General features: G+C 45.2%; 1 protein-coding gene across 2 annotated transcripts in view; it reads left to right on the top strand.

The window, feature by feature from the left end:
- Positions 1–423: 423 nt before the first annotated feature.
- Positions 424–12,929, top strand: part of LOC128697353 (uncharacterized) — a 272,403-nt gene continuing 259,897 nt past the window's right edge. For both annotated transcript variants that reach the window (XM_070094179.1, XM_070094180.1), the window contains exon 1: positions 424–752. The gene's annotated coding sequence lies outside the window, so the exon portion shown is untranslated. The remainder of the gene's footprint in view (positions 753–12,929) is intronic.

Below are 12,929 nucleotides of genomic sequence, written 5' to 3'. Positions count from 1 at the left end.
CAGGAGGAGTAATAAATGAGGGGGAGTACAGGAGTGATAAATGAGGGAGGGGTATTAGGGGTGATAAATGAGAGAGGGAGCACTGGAGGAGTGATAAGTAAGGGAGGGTATTACGGGTGATAAATGAAGGAGGGGGTACTGGAGGGGTGATAAATGAGAAAGAGGGTGATGCTGGAGCGCTTAATATGAGAGGGCGCGCATGAGAGGTAATAAATGTTGGAGAGGGTGCTGGAGGGTTGATAAATGAGGGAGGGGTTGCTGGAGGGTTGATAAATGATTAAAGGAGTGCCGGAGGAGTGATAAATGAGTGGGGGGGAGGTGCAGGATGGGATTGAAGGAGGGTGGGTGAAGGCTGGTAGTGAGGGAGGAGGGAAGGTGGAGGTGAAGGCAGGAGGCAGGAACATCGTCAGCATCAGCAGTGTGTGTCAGACAGGTCTAGCGTGTGGTTGTGTTGCTCGGCGCTCCTGGTGTGCCCTACTCTGACTCTTTACCTCACAAGAACGTCAATATACCAACGTTCTAACTAGCGTGTTAAGGCTTACCCTTGCCTAGTGTACACAGTGCGTCCCCCTGGTGTTAACAGTGTTATATTAACGTGTGTTTTGAACACGTGTGCCACCTAGGAAGACTTGCTTGTACCCACGTGTGCCACCCACGCCCATTTGCGTGCGTGTGGGCGTGCGGGCGTGGCCAGGGCTGGCAGCCTTATAAGGCAGCGGGGCGGGTGCCTCGCACCTGCTCAGGCGTTCCAGGTAGGTTATATCTGGCACCCTGTGGCACCTGGTTGAGCATCAGGTGCCCAGGTGATGATCAACACTTCCACTCTCACCTGTATGTAACCTCACACTGTGTGTGTGCGCGCGTGCGTGCGTGCGTGTGTGCTTGCGTGTGCGTGCGTGCGTGTGTGTGTGCGTACGTGCGTCTGCGTGCGCTTGTGTGTGCGTGCGTGCGTGCGTGCGTGCGTGCGTGTGTGTGTGTGTGTGTGTGTGTGTGTGTGTGTGTGTGTGTGTGTGTGTGTGTGTGTGTGTGTGCTTGCGTGTGCGTGCGTGCGTGTGTGTGTGTGTGTGTTTGTATACGTACGTACGTACTTTCCTAGTTGTAGTTATAAGGGTGGTTCTCAGCTAATGGTTTCCACTTTTAAACACCTATAAACCAGTATATATTCATATACCTACTTGCTTCCTGGGTCATGTCGTACTTATTCTTGAAGTTGTGTATTTCGTTCATCTCCATATTTTCTTCTTACGGTTAGTTCTACTTTCCTACCGACTTTATAACTTTTGCTTAGCTGTATTTAGCTTCGTTCTACGTACCCAGGACCCCAGTACTTGCATTTCCACTTAATAACATATTTTAAGTAAGCGCTAGCCAATGGTTTATTCAGTTATATACAGAGATCTTATAGTCAAGTTCTCACCCCTGGTTCGTCTCTCTTCTAAGCTTGTAAGGTGAAGCTTTCTTAGTTTATCATCGTAGTTTAGTCCTTCCAGCTCTGGGATGAGTTTGTTCCAACCTTCTGAACCTCCTTCTGCTTCTGAATATATTTTGTTCAAGGTTAGACTCCATGCTGGAGCTGCATACTCACTGATAAATGTAACATGTAGAGTGCTCATCTTGTATGGATCACACAGCAACTAAGGGAATGGTAGACATTCAGGTTTGATTCAAGGAATTGAAGCACAGGTCCATTTCATCAGATCAGGAGCCCCTCACCAGCATCAAGGAACTTTTCCTGTGGGGAAATAAGGCAGTTCTTAGATATTCTAGCCTGACGTGCTGCCGTGGCTGTGTAGTTTACCTTCTGCGGTATATTGTGTATATTTACCTTCAGGTCCTTCCTCTTGGTCGATATTTATTTTCTGTCCATCTTGGTTGTACTCTGTGTCCGGTCTTATCTTCCCCTATCCTGGGTGCATGACCTTGTACTAGTCCTGGTTGAACTTCATAAGCCGCCTGTTTGACCACTCCTGTTGCCTCTCCATTGTCTTCATGCATTCTAGTCCGTTTATGTCCTCTCATGTTTTTATCATGCTCACCGTTTGTCGAAGACACTTGTTCATATACATTTGGTCTTTTGTATGTGTATGTGTGTGTGTCTACTCACCAATTTGTATTGGTATGGGTCAGAACTCAAATCCTAGAATACCATAATCAGTATCACGGATTTCTTGCCTCTCGGGCCTTATCACTACTACTCTTTCAGCTGTATATTGAGTTTGCCTCGAACACTGCCTCGTCCAAGTCATTCCACTTTTCAGCCATCTTGAGAGTAAATACTTCCTTACATCTCTATGGCTCATCCGTGTCTTCATTTTCTATTTGTGTCTCCTGCTCCTCATAGTTGGCTGGGGTATACCTGGAGGGGGGGGTTCGGGGTCAACGCCCCCGCTACCGGGTCCGTAACCGGTGTGTGACTCAGATTCATCACGAACCTAAGCAAACCAAACCACCTACTTGATTTGATCAGCCGAAACCACAGGCACTATGACAGTGAATGCCCTGCTGCGAGTAGGACAATCACCGTAGCCCAGTATGAACCTTCCGAAGTCAGTCTCACCTGACGGTACATCATTGCCCTCTGAAGACTTCAACATTGTCATCTCCACTGTCGGAGCCGTCATACTTAACTCCAGCGACTACAACACCCAAATAATGACCTCTTGATCCTCCAGTTTGATGTGACGTATCCCAAAACCCTGATTTTGTTGTGTTTGCATTCCAGTTCATATCTAAAATTCTCTACTGCCTTCTGCGGTGATTTCAGCATGCTCGCTCTTACTCCATTTTGGTACTTCGTTTTCAGTTGTATCTCCCTCTTCATGGCCCCAGCACTTTTAAGCAGTCTATGAACTTTGTCGATTCCTGAGTAGACAATTGTGAGCTCGTCTCCTCATATTATTCGTTGATTAGTACTAAGCTTGATCTCTTTCCCTCTGTCCTTGTAGCTTGGGTCTCTAATGTTAGATTAGTTTACAGGCAAGTGTATGAATCTCAGGTTGTTTTGCAAGTCTGAGATGAATATTCTATGCTGAGATATGCTTTAGTATTTGACTCACATATGAATGAATCACCACAGGTTCCGAAAGCCAATATTAAATTGGTCGTTTATACGTTGGAATGGCATATAGATGTAGTGGTTATTTTTACTGACGTCGACGTTTCGTGCACACAGTGGGTTTTATCAAGTCCTGCGTGGTAAAGACCCTGTGTGGGCGAAAATTTTTTAATAAATTTACTCGGCGCATCTTGTAGGTGTTTACACAACATTATGGTTCCCTGGCATACGTTGCTGACGCTCTCATATTTATGGAGCTTCAAGCGACTCATTCTTCCCTGCAGTTGTTCGTTCCCTGCAGTTGTTGCATGCTCCCTGCAGTTGTTGCATGCTTCCTGTAGTTGCTGCACATTCCCTGTTGTTGCACGTTCCCTGCAGTTGTTGCTCGTTTACTGCAGTTTTTGCACGTTCCCTGCAGTTGTTGCACGTTCCCTGCAGTTGTTGCTCGTTTACTGCAGTTGCACGTTTCCTGCAGTTGTTGCTCATTTCCAGAAGTTATTTCACGTTCCCTGTTGTTGCACGTTCCCTGCAGTTGCTCCACGTTCCCTGTTGTACGTTCTTTCATCCGCCTGGCTCATCCGTGTGTCCGTCCCTTACTACCCACACTCGCCTCTATTTTTGGGGCGAAGAGTGTTTAAAATAATGGTGTGTTCGTGGGTAGCAGCAGTGTAGGTGTGGGTAGCGGCAGTGTGGGTGTGGGTAGCGGCAGTGTGGGTGTGGGTAGCGGCAGTGTGGGTGTGGGTAGTGGTAGTGTGGGCGTGAGTAGCGGTAGTGTGGGCGTTGGTAGCGGTAGTGTGGATGTGGGTAGCGGCAGTGTGGGCATGGGTAGTGTGGGTAGCAGTAGTGTGGATGTGGGTAGCGGCAGTGTGGGCGTGGGTAGCGATAGTGTGGGTGTGGGTAGCAGCAGTGTGGATGTGCGTAGCGGTAGTGTGGGCATGGGTTGCGGTAGTGTGGGTGTGGGTAGCAGCAGTGTGGGTGTGGGTAGCGGTAGTGTGGGCATGGGTAGCGGTAGTATGGGTGTGGGTAGCAGCAGTGTGGGTGTGGGTAGTGGTAGTGTGGGCGTGGGTAGCAGCAGTGTGGGTGTGGGTAGCAGCAGTGTGGGTGTGGGTAGCAGCAGTGTGGGTGTGGGTAGCAGCAGTGTGGGTGTGGGTAGCAGCAGTGTGGGTGTGGGTAGCAGCAGTGTGGCTGTGGGTAGCAGCAGTGTGGCTGTGGGTAGCAGCAGTGTGGCTGTGGGTAGCAGCAGTGTGGGTGTGGGTAGCAGCAGTGTGGGCGTCTTCATTGCACCACCACCACTAATGTGGAAGTGTTTCGTTACCTTCTATAAAATAAGAGAGAGAGAGAGAGAGAGAGAGATAGTGTACTAGTTCAGTGAACACATCAACAGGATCTCAGATAGAGGTGTGCATGTTTACACCCACGCAGCTATAATCCCATTGTAGCTGGGATTAGCGTGGCTACGCCCCATTATCTTACCTGCCTCAAGGGTAACCGCTTCATACACCTGCATAGTCCAGCTGTACACAAACATGAAGAGCCATGAGGATACACAAGGAAGCACTCCATCAGCATGCTGTTTGTCAACATGCATGGCTTTGTTGTCAGTGTTGGTGAGCCCACGCACAGGTCTACTGAGCACTCATTGTTTTGTTATGGTTGGTAGGCTGGAAACAGCTTTTGTACGACACTGCTGTAGATAACTTTGCTAAAATTGTTGGTAGCTCCTTGTAGATGCAACGAGGCTATACAGGCTGGAGTCGTAGAAGTGGTGTTGTCATGGCTACACCTTGCAGATACAATGAAACTATACGGGTAGGGTCGCGTAGGTAGTATTGTCGTGGCTACATCTCATGGATTCAAGATCATGGAAATGCTGTCATATGCTGTTGTGAACTATACATGTCTGGCGGCTCATTAGTGTTATCACTCTTGATTATATAGATATGAATTTCTTCGGGTTTTGTGCAAACTGCAAGAACGTAACAGTAAGTGCAATATGCAGACCTCAGTGGCAGCGTGCAGACTCGAACAACATCCTGATGAAGAATGTACTCCTTTCTACTTCTACACGACCGCCAAGTGATTAGAATTATTGGTGACTTCAGTTACATTTTATACAGATGTAACTTCATATCTCCTTGCCGTTTTTTTTTTTTTAACTTTTTTTTTGGTAGACTTCGGGATTTATATCTGGGATTCTTCTTTCGTTACAGAAGGTAAACTGGCCACCTCTTTGATTTGATTTACCGCTACTGAGCTCCAGGATGGTGGGGACATGGCATTAATAAACACAGCAAAGCAAGCTTTTATTTGCACAGTATTTCTCTCCTAGGTGAGCTTCTTCAAGCCACTATAACATGAAAAAACTGTCTTTGTACTACGATATCTGTGAGGATCTTATTTTTCACACCATCCTGATAACAAGCTAATTACATTCTGATTCTCCAGCACGCGTACATCCCTCATTTGTAGTACGTTACTAAGTCTTGGAATCTACTCTGGTTTCTCTCGTTGCCTCGTGAAGCAGCTGGTGCTAGGACTAAAGTTTGAAAAAGCAACACTTTTCCCTCCACCCCACAAGAGGAACATCCACAGGAAGTGAAGTTCAGCGCTGGGTCATTTCTAGACACTACAGGACGCCAGCGTTGTAGAAGCCTAGACCACTATATCCACTGGTATAGTGGTCTAGGCTCCCAGATCTAGACTACCCAGGGGCAGCACATGTCTTATTCATCGTCAGTGTATATACAAGAAACTCTTCGGATCCCATGGCGGGTCACCATACGAATAAGAATCGCGTTAGGTGATTTTCTCTGGCAAATATATAACATAAACTAACCATCTCCAGCTGGAAAACAGAAAATTTAGATAAGGAAGAGTAGGCTCCAAATCCGGATGGTCCCCGACATAGTTCCACCTCTAAAATGATAGGATGGTATGGTCACTTCCAGCAATCAAATAAAGGTTAATCCTCTTGCAGACCATTTAGATGTCAAGATGTAAGTCCCAGAAAAACCAACCTCCAGGCAAGGTGCCAGAATGATCTCAGAGAGATGAGACGTCTCAGTATGAAAGGAAAGAGGCTGTAAGGCACAAAATTCTCATAAAAACCCTGAGGAACGTAGTACAACTCCTATCTAATATTTTCCCCGAGCACGATGTTACTGGAGCACTTATTACAAAAGCAAGTAGAACACATACCCGCAAAAAATATATGTAATTCACAACAAATTCTGTCATTATTTTCTGATAATAACAATGATGTGGCCATCAGCGTTATTAAGAAAAAGTCAGCAGGCAGCTGGCCTATTAGATGTCTGATACTGTATGATACCTATTACTGTTAAGCCTGTTAGGTAAAAGGATACTTGTGTAACTAGTGTGACATTTTATTGTGGCAACGTTTCGCTCTCCAAGAGCTTTGTCATGCTGATAACGGTTTGACAAAGCCACGGGCTGGGATAGAACCTGCAATCAGAGTCATAAAAACTCCAGACCGACGCATTAGCCCTTGACTGTTTTGGTCTATCGGGGCCGAAACATAGTCTAGAGACCGAAAACATAGCAAGAGAGCCAAGAAGCTTACATTAAGATGAGCCTCGTACTTACTCCACAGCAGAGACAGCATAGCGCTATATAAGGCACAACCTCGCTCTTACCACGAGTATGCATCACTTCCATGGACTGCCTCTCCCATGTGTTTCACCTCCGATTTCCAGACAGGCTGCAGAGGAAGACTTATGTCTTAGCCCGACTCTGGCCTGCACCTTTAATTCCAACACCGGAGATGCTTCTATCACTCGGCTCGAATTCACTGACAGCAACAATCAGCCATTACACCATCCGACGGGCAGATATCAGTGGATTTCTAAAATGATGGATATTAGAGAAATGAAGTCAGAAAGCAGAGGAAATGTCTGGCAGCCACTTGAAGTTGACGTCTGTGTTTATTATTATTATTATTAGTAGTAGTAGTAGTAGTAGTAATGATTGTAGTAGTAGTAACAAACAAAGGGAGAGAGAGAGAGAGAGAGAGAGAGAGCAAGAGAGAGGGAGAGAGAAAGGAAGGAAAGAATTAATTACGAGAGCACTATCCTGGGATCACGTATTTCACCTCACATTCCACGTTTGTTTACATGCGCCTCATACTTAGGTAAATATTACATGTGTTACCGCACTGTGTACACGCAAATAGTGCGCACTCGGCGTACACACACGCGCGAGCATGTACTTATGTACACACGCGTATTTATGAACATACACCAATACATACATAAGCGAGCATGTACACATAAGCCCAGCGAGGCGATGTGAGCATTGAAGTGAGCAAATATGACTTGGAGGTCGTTAACCCCTTATGACTGTCCACGCCCACGCCCACGCCCACACACTCCTCTTTATCCCTGCCCACGCCACCCACATTTCCTCTTTTATAATCTCTTATCACTGCTAGAAACATTACACCCTCGCCCACTCTCCTACCATGTGTGTTTGTATATATATATATATATATATATATATATATATATATATATATATATATATATATATATATATATATATATATATATATACATATATATATATATATATATATATATATATATATATATATATATATATATATATATATATATATATATGTATATATATATATATATATATATATATATATATATATATATATATATATATATATATATATATATATATATATATATATATATATATATATATATATTTCTTTCTTTCAACGCACCAGCCATATCCCACTGAGGCAGGGTGGCCCAAAAGGAAAAACGAAAGTTTCGCCTTTTAAATTTAGTAATATATACAGGAGAAGGGGTTACTAGCCCCTTGCTCCCGGCATTTTAGTCGCCTCTTATGACACGCATGGCTTACGGAGGAAGAATTCTATTCCACTTCCCCATGGAGATAAGAGGAAATAGACAAGAACAAGAACTAGAAAGAAAATAGAAGAAAACCCAGAGGGGTATGTATATATATGCTTGTATATGTATGTGCAGTGTGACCTAAGTGTAAGTAGAAGTAGCAAGATGTACCTGAAATCTTGCATATTTATGAAACAGAAAAAAGGACACCAGCAACCCTACCATTATGTAAAACAATTACAGGCTTTCGTTTTACACTCACTTGGCAGGACGGTAGTACCTCCCTGGGCGGTTGCTGTCTACCAACCTACTACCTAGAATATATATATATATATATATTATGCATATACATTATGCAAAAATCGCAAGACGCATCACAAGATGCAAAACAACTATGGGGGGAGTTGAATGATACCTCTAGGCCTTTCGTGTTGCAATCAGCACATCATCAGAAGCTTGCAGTGTTGTTGAAAAGAGGAGAAAGTCCAAACAAATACGATCAGAGGGAGCACTTGTGCAAAAGCGCTCACTCTGATCGTATTTTCTTGAACTTCCTCCTCTTTTCTGCAGCATTACATGCTCCTGATGATGTGTTGGAAGGCCTAGAGCTATCATTCAACTCCCTCCGTGATTGTTGTACATGTATATCCCAGGCAGGAATGTGACTTGGCTTGGTATCTCTGAGGCGTTGAAGTCCCTCGAAACATCTGTAGTGTGTTTTTGGTATATTTTCTGGGTGCCGTTGGAGGGCTCTTGATTCAGTGAGTTGGAGCTCCCCTCCCTTTCCTCGCATCAAAGCTGATATTATGTAGGAGCTGAGTGATATTAAGTAGAGAGCAGCCAGTGTACAGTTGATACATCAGTTGATACATCAGTTGATATTATTATTATTATTATTATTATTATTATTATTATTATTATTATTATTATTGACTGGGAAGCGGTAAACTCGTTAGTCATACAACGCCTGGAGAACGGGAAGTAATCATTTTAAATTCAGCGTAGATTACCTGTAATTCTGTGGATCAAGAGCCTTTTACATGTTTCAAGGTACTCGTCCTTGAAGAACACGCTTCATTGTACCTGTCCCTGAACACGCTTCAGTGTACCCGTCCTTGAACACGCTTCATTGTACCCGTCCTTGAACACGCTTCATTGTACCCGTCCTTGAACACGCTTCAGTGTACCCGTCCTTGAACACGCTTCATTGTACCCGTCCTTGAACACGCTTCATTGTACCCGTCCTTGAACACGCTTCATTGTACCCGTCCTTGAACACGCTTCATTGTACCCGTCCTTGAACACGCTTCAGTGTACCCGTCCTTGAACACGCTTCATTGTACCCGTCCTTGAACACGCTTCATTGTACCCGTCCTTGAACACGCTTCAGTGTACCCGTCCTTGAACACGCTTCATTGTACCCGTCCTTGAACACGCTTCAGTGTACCCGTCCTTGAACACGCTTCATTGTACCCGTCCTTGAACACGCTTCATTGTACCCGTCCTTGAACACGCTTCAGTGTACCCGTCCTTGAACACGCTTCAAGGTACCCGTCCTTGAACACGCTTCATTGTACACGTCCTTGAACACGCTTCAGTGTACCCGTCCTTGAACACGCTTCAAGGTACCCGTCCTTGAAGAACACGCTTCAAGGTACCCGTCCTTGAAGAACACGCTTCAAGGTACCCGTTCTTGAAGAACACGCTTCAAGGTACCCGTTCTTGAAGAACACACTTCAAGGTACCAGTTCTTGAAGAACACACTTCAAGGTACCCGTCCTTGAAGAACACGCTTCGAGGTACCAGTTCTTGAAGAACACACTTCAAGGTACCCGTCCTTGAAGAACACGCTTCGAGGTACCCGTTCTTGAAGAACACACTTCAAGGTACCCGTTGTTGAAGAACACGCTTCAAGGTACCCGTCCTTGAAGAACACACTTCAAGGTACCCGTCCTTGAAGAACACGCTTCAAGGTACCCGTCCTTGAAGAACACGCTTCGTGGTACCAGTTCTTGAAGAACACGCTTCAAGGTACCCGTTCTTGAAGAACACACTTCAAGGTACCCGTCCTTGAAGAACACGCTTCAAGGTACCCGTTCTTGAAGAACACACTTCAAGGTACCCGTCCTTGAAGAACACGCTTCAAGGTACCAGTTCTTCAACACGCTTCAAGGTACCCGTCCTTGAAGAACACGCTTCAAGGTACCCGTCCTTGAAGAACACGCTTCAAGGTACCCTTTCTTGAAGAACACATTTCAAGGTACCAGTTCTTGAAGAACACGCTTCAAGGTACCCGTTCTTGAAGAACACGCTTCAAGGTACCAGTTCTTGAAGAACGCACTTCAAGGTACCCGTCCTTGAAGAACACGCTTCGTGGTACCCGTTCTTGAAGAACACACTTCAAGGTACCCGTTCTTGAAGAACACACTTCAAGGTACCCGTTCTTGAAGAAAACACTTCAAGGTACCCGTTCTTGAAGAAAACACTTCAAGGTACCCGTTCTTGAAGAACACACTTCAAGGTACCCGTTCTTGAACCCGTTCTTGAAAAACGCTTCACTTCAAGGTACCCGTTCTTGAAGAACACGCTTCAAGGTACCCGTTCTTGAAGAACACGCTTCAAGGTACCCGTTCTTGAAGAACACGCTTCAAGGTACCCGTTCTTGAAGAACACGCTTCAAGGTACCCGTTCTTGAAGAACACGCTTCAAGGTACCCGTTCTTGAAGAACACGCTTCAAGGTACCCGTTCTTGAAGAACACGCTTCAAGGTACCCGTTCTTGAAGAACACGCTTCAAGGTACCCGTTCTTGAAGAACACACTTCAAGGTACCAGTTCTTGAAGAACACACTTCAAGGTACCCGTCCTTGAAGAACACGCTTCGTGGTACCCGTTCTTGAAGAACACACTTCAAGGTACCCGTTCTTGAAGCTTCAAGGTACCCGTTCACACGCTTCAAGGTACCCGTTCTTGAAGAACACCCGTTCTTCGTGGTACCCGTTCTTGAAGAAAACACTTCAAGGTACCAGTTCTTGAAGAACACACTTCAAGGTACCCGTTCTTGAAGAAAACACTTCAAGGTACCCGTTCTTGAAGAACACGCTTCAAGGTACCCGTTCTTGAAGAACACGCTTCAAGGTACCCGTTCTTGAAGAATACGCTTCAAGGTACCCGTTCTTGAAGAACACGCTTCAAGGTACCCGTTCTTGAAGAACACGCTTCAAGGTACCCGTTCTTGAAGAACACGCTTCAAGGTACCCGTTCTTGAAGAACACGCTTCAAGGTACCCGTTCTTGAAGAACACGCTTCAAGGTACCCGTTCTTGAAGAACACACTTCAAGGTACCAGTTCTTGAAGAACACACTTCAAGGTACCCGTCCTTGAAGAACACGCTTCGTGGTACCCGTTCTTGAAGAACACACTTCAAGGTACCCGTTCTTGAAGAACACACTTCAAGGTACCCGTTCTTGAAGAACACACTTCAAGGTACCCGTTCTTGAAGAACACGCTTCAAGGTACCCGTTCTTGAAGAACACGCTTCAAGGTACCCGTTCTTGAAGAACACGCTTCAAGGTACCCGTTCTTGAAGTACCCGTTACTGAAGAACACGCTTCAAGGTACCCGTTCTTGAAGAACACGCTTCAAGGTACCCGTTATTGAAGAACACGCTTCAAGGTACCCGTTCTTGAAGAACACGCTTCAAGGTACCCGTTATTGAAGAACACGCTTCAAGGTACCCGTTCTTGAAGAACACGCTTCAAGGTACCCGTTCTTGAAGAATACGCTTCAAGGTACCCGTTCTTGAAGAACACGCTTCAAGGTACCCGTTCTTGAACACGCTTCCTTGAACAATACCAGCTCCGAGGAATTTGATACAAAGATCCGGGGAATTTGATCCAGAAAACAACGGGTGGAATCCCTTCAAAGACCAGGTATCCTGATGCTGGTGAAGAGTTCTTGATCCAAGAAATCGGAATAATTTCTATTGTTGGTGTTAGTGGAACAAGAATTGTGTGTGATCACACAAATTGTTGGTGGTGGTACGAGGTTACCTACAAGTAACTCTGAGTTAAGACAACACGAGGTGAGGGTCACTTACTGCTGACACTGTCGTGAGGCTGTTTTATTGTCTATATTTGTGGGTGAGGGAGAACGTTGTCTTTACTATGTTGGTGAGTGAGGGAGAACGTTGTCTTTACTATGTTGGTGAGTGAGGGAGAACGTTGTCTTTACTATGTTGGTGAGTGAGGGAGAACAGTGAGAAGAGAGGAGAGTGGGAAGAAGGGTTTAGAGAGGGAGGGAAGGAGAGGGGGAGGGGAGAGGTAGGGGAGACAACAGCAGCAGCATATTAAATACATCTCTACCTCTTTGAAGCTTCTTACCTTTAGTTTCTACATCCCTCTCCTATTATTATTATTATTATTATTATTATTATTATTATTATTATTATTATTATTATTATTATTATTATTATTGCTGTAATGGGCCGTTTCCCACCGACGTAGGTTGAACCAAAATAAAGAAAAACATTCACCATTATTTATTCATTCGTTGTCTTGCCACAAGTGTGCAGCCTTCACAGTTCAGATAACATTCCTAGCTGCGCCATCATCAGCCTTCCTTCAGAGTGCAGATACTGCCCTTCCCATCAGCCTTCCTTCAGAGTGCAGACACTGCCCTTCCCATCAGCCTTCCTTCAGAGTGCAGACACTGCCCTTCCCATCAGCCTTCCTTCAGAGTGCAGACACTGCCCTTCCCATCAGCCTTCCTTCAGAGTGCAGACACTGCCCTTCCCATCAGCCTTCCTTCAGAGTGCAGACACTGCCCTTCCCACAACCACTACGTAAGTCCGGCTAACCGGTTTCCCTGAATCCCTTCAATATTGTTACTTGTCTTACACTCCAAGATCCAGTCAGATATTAAAAATAAATTGTTTCTACTACGATCTCACTCGCTCATAAAAGCTGCTAGCACTCAAAACCTCTTT

Source organism: Cherax quadricarinatus, chromosome 44, assembly GCF_038502225.1.
Source record: "Cherax quadricarinatus isolate ZL_2023a chromosome 44, ASM3850222v1, whole genome shotgun sequence".
Classification (NCBI taxonomy): Eukaryota; Metazoa; Arthropoda; class Malacostraca; order Decapoda; family Parastacidae; genus Cherax; species Cherax quadricarinatus.
Note: the sequence above shows the minus strand (reverse complement) of the source record. Positions and strands in the feature narration are given on the sequence as shown.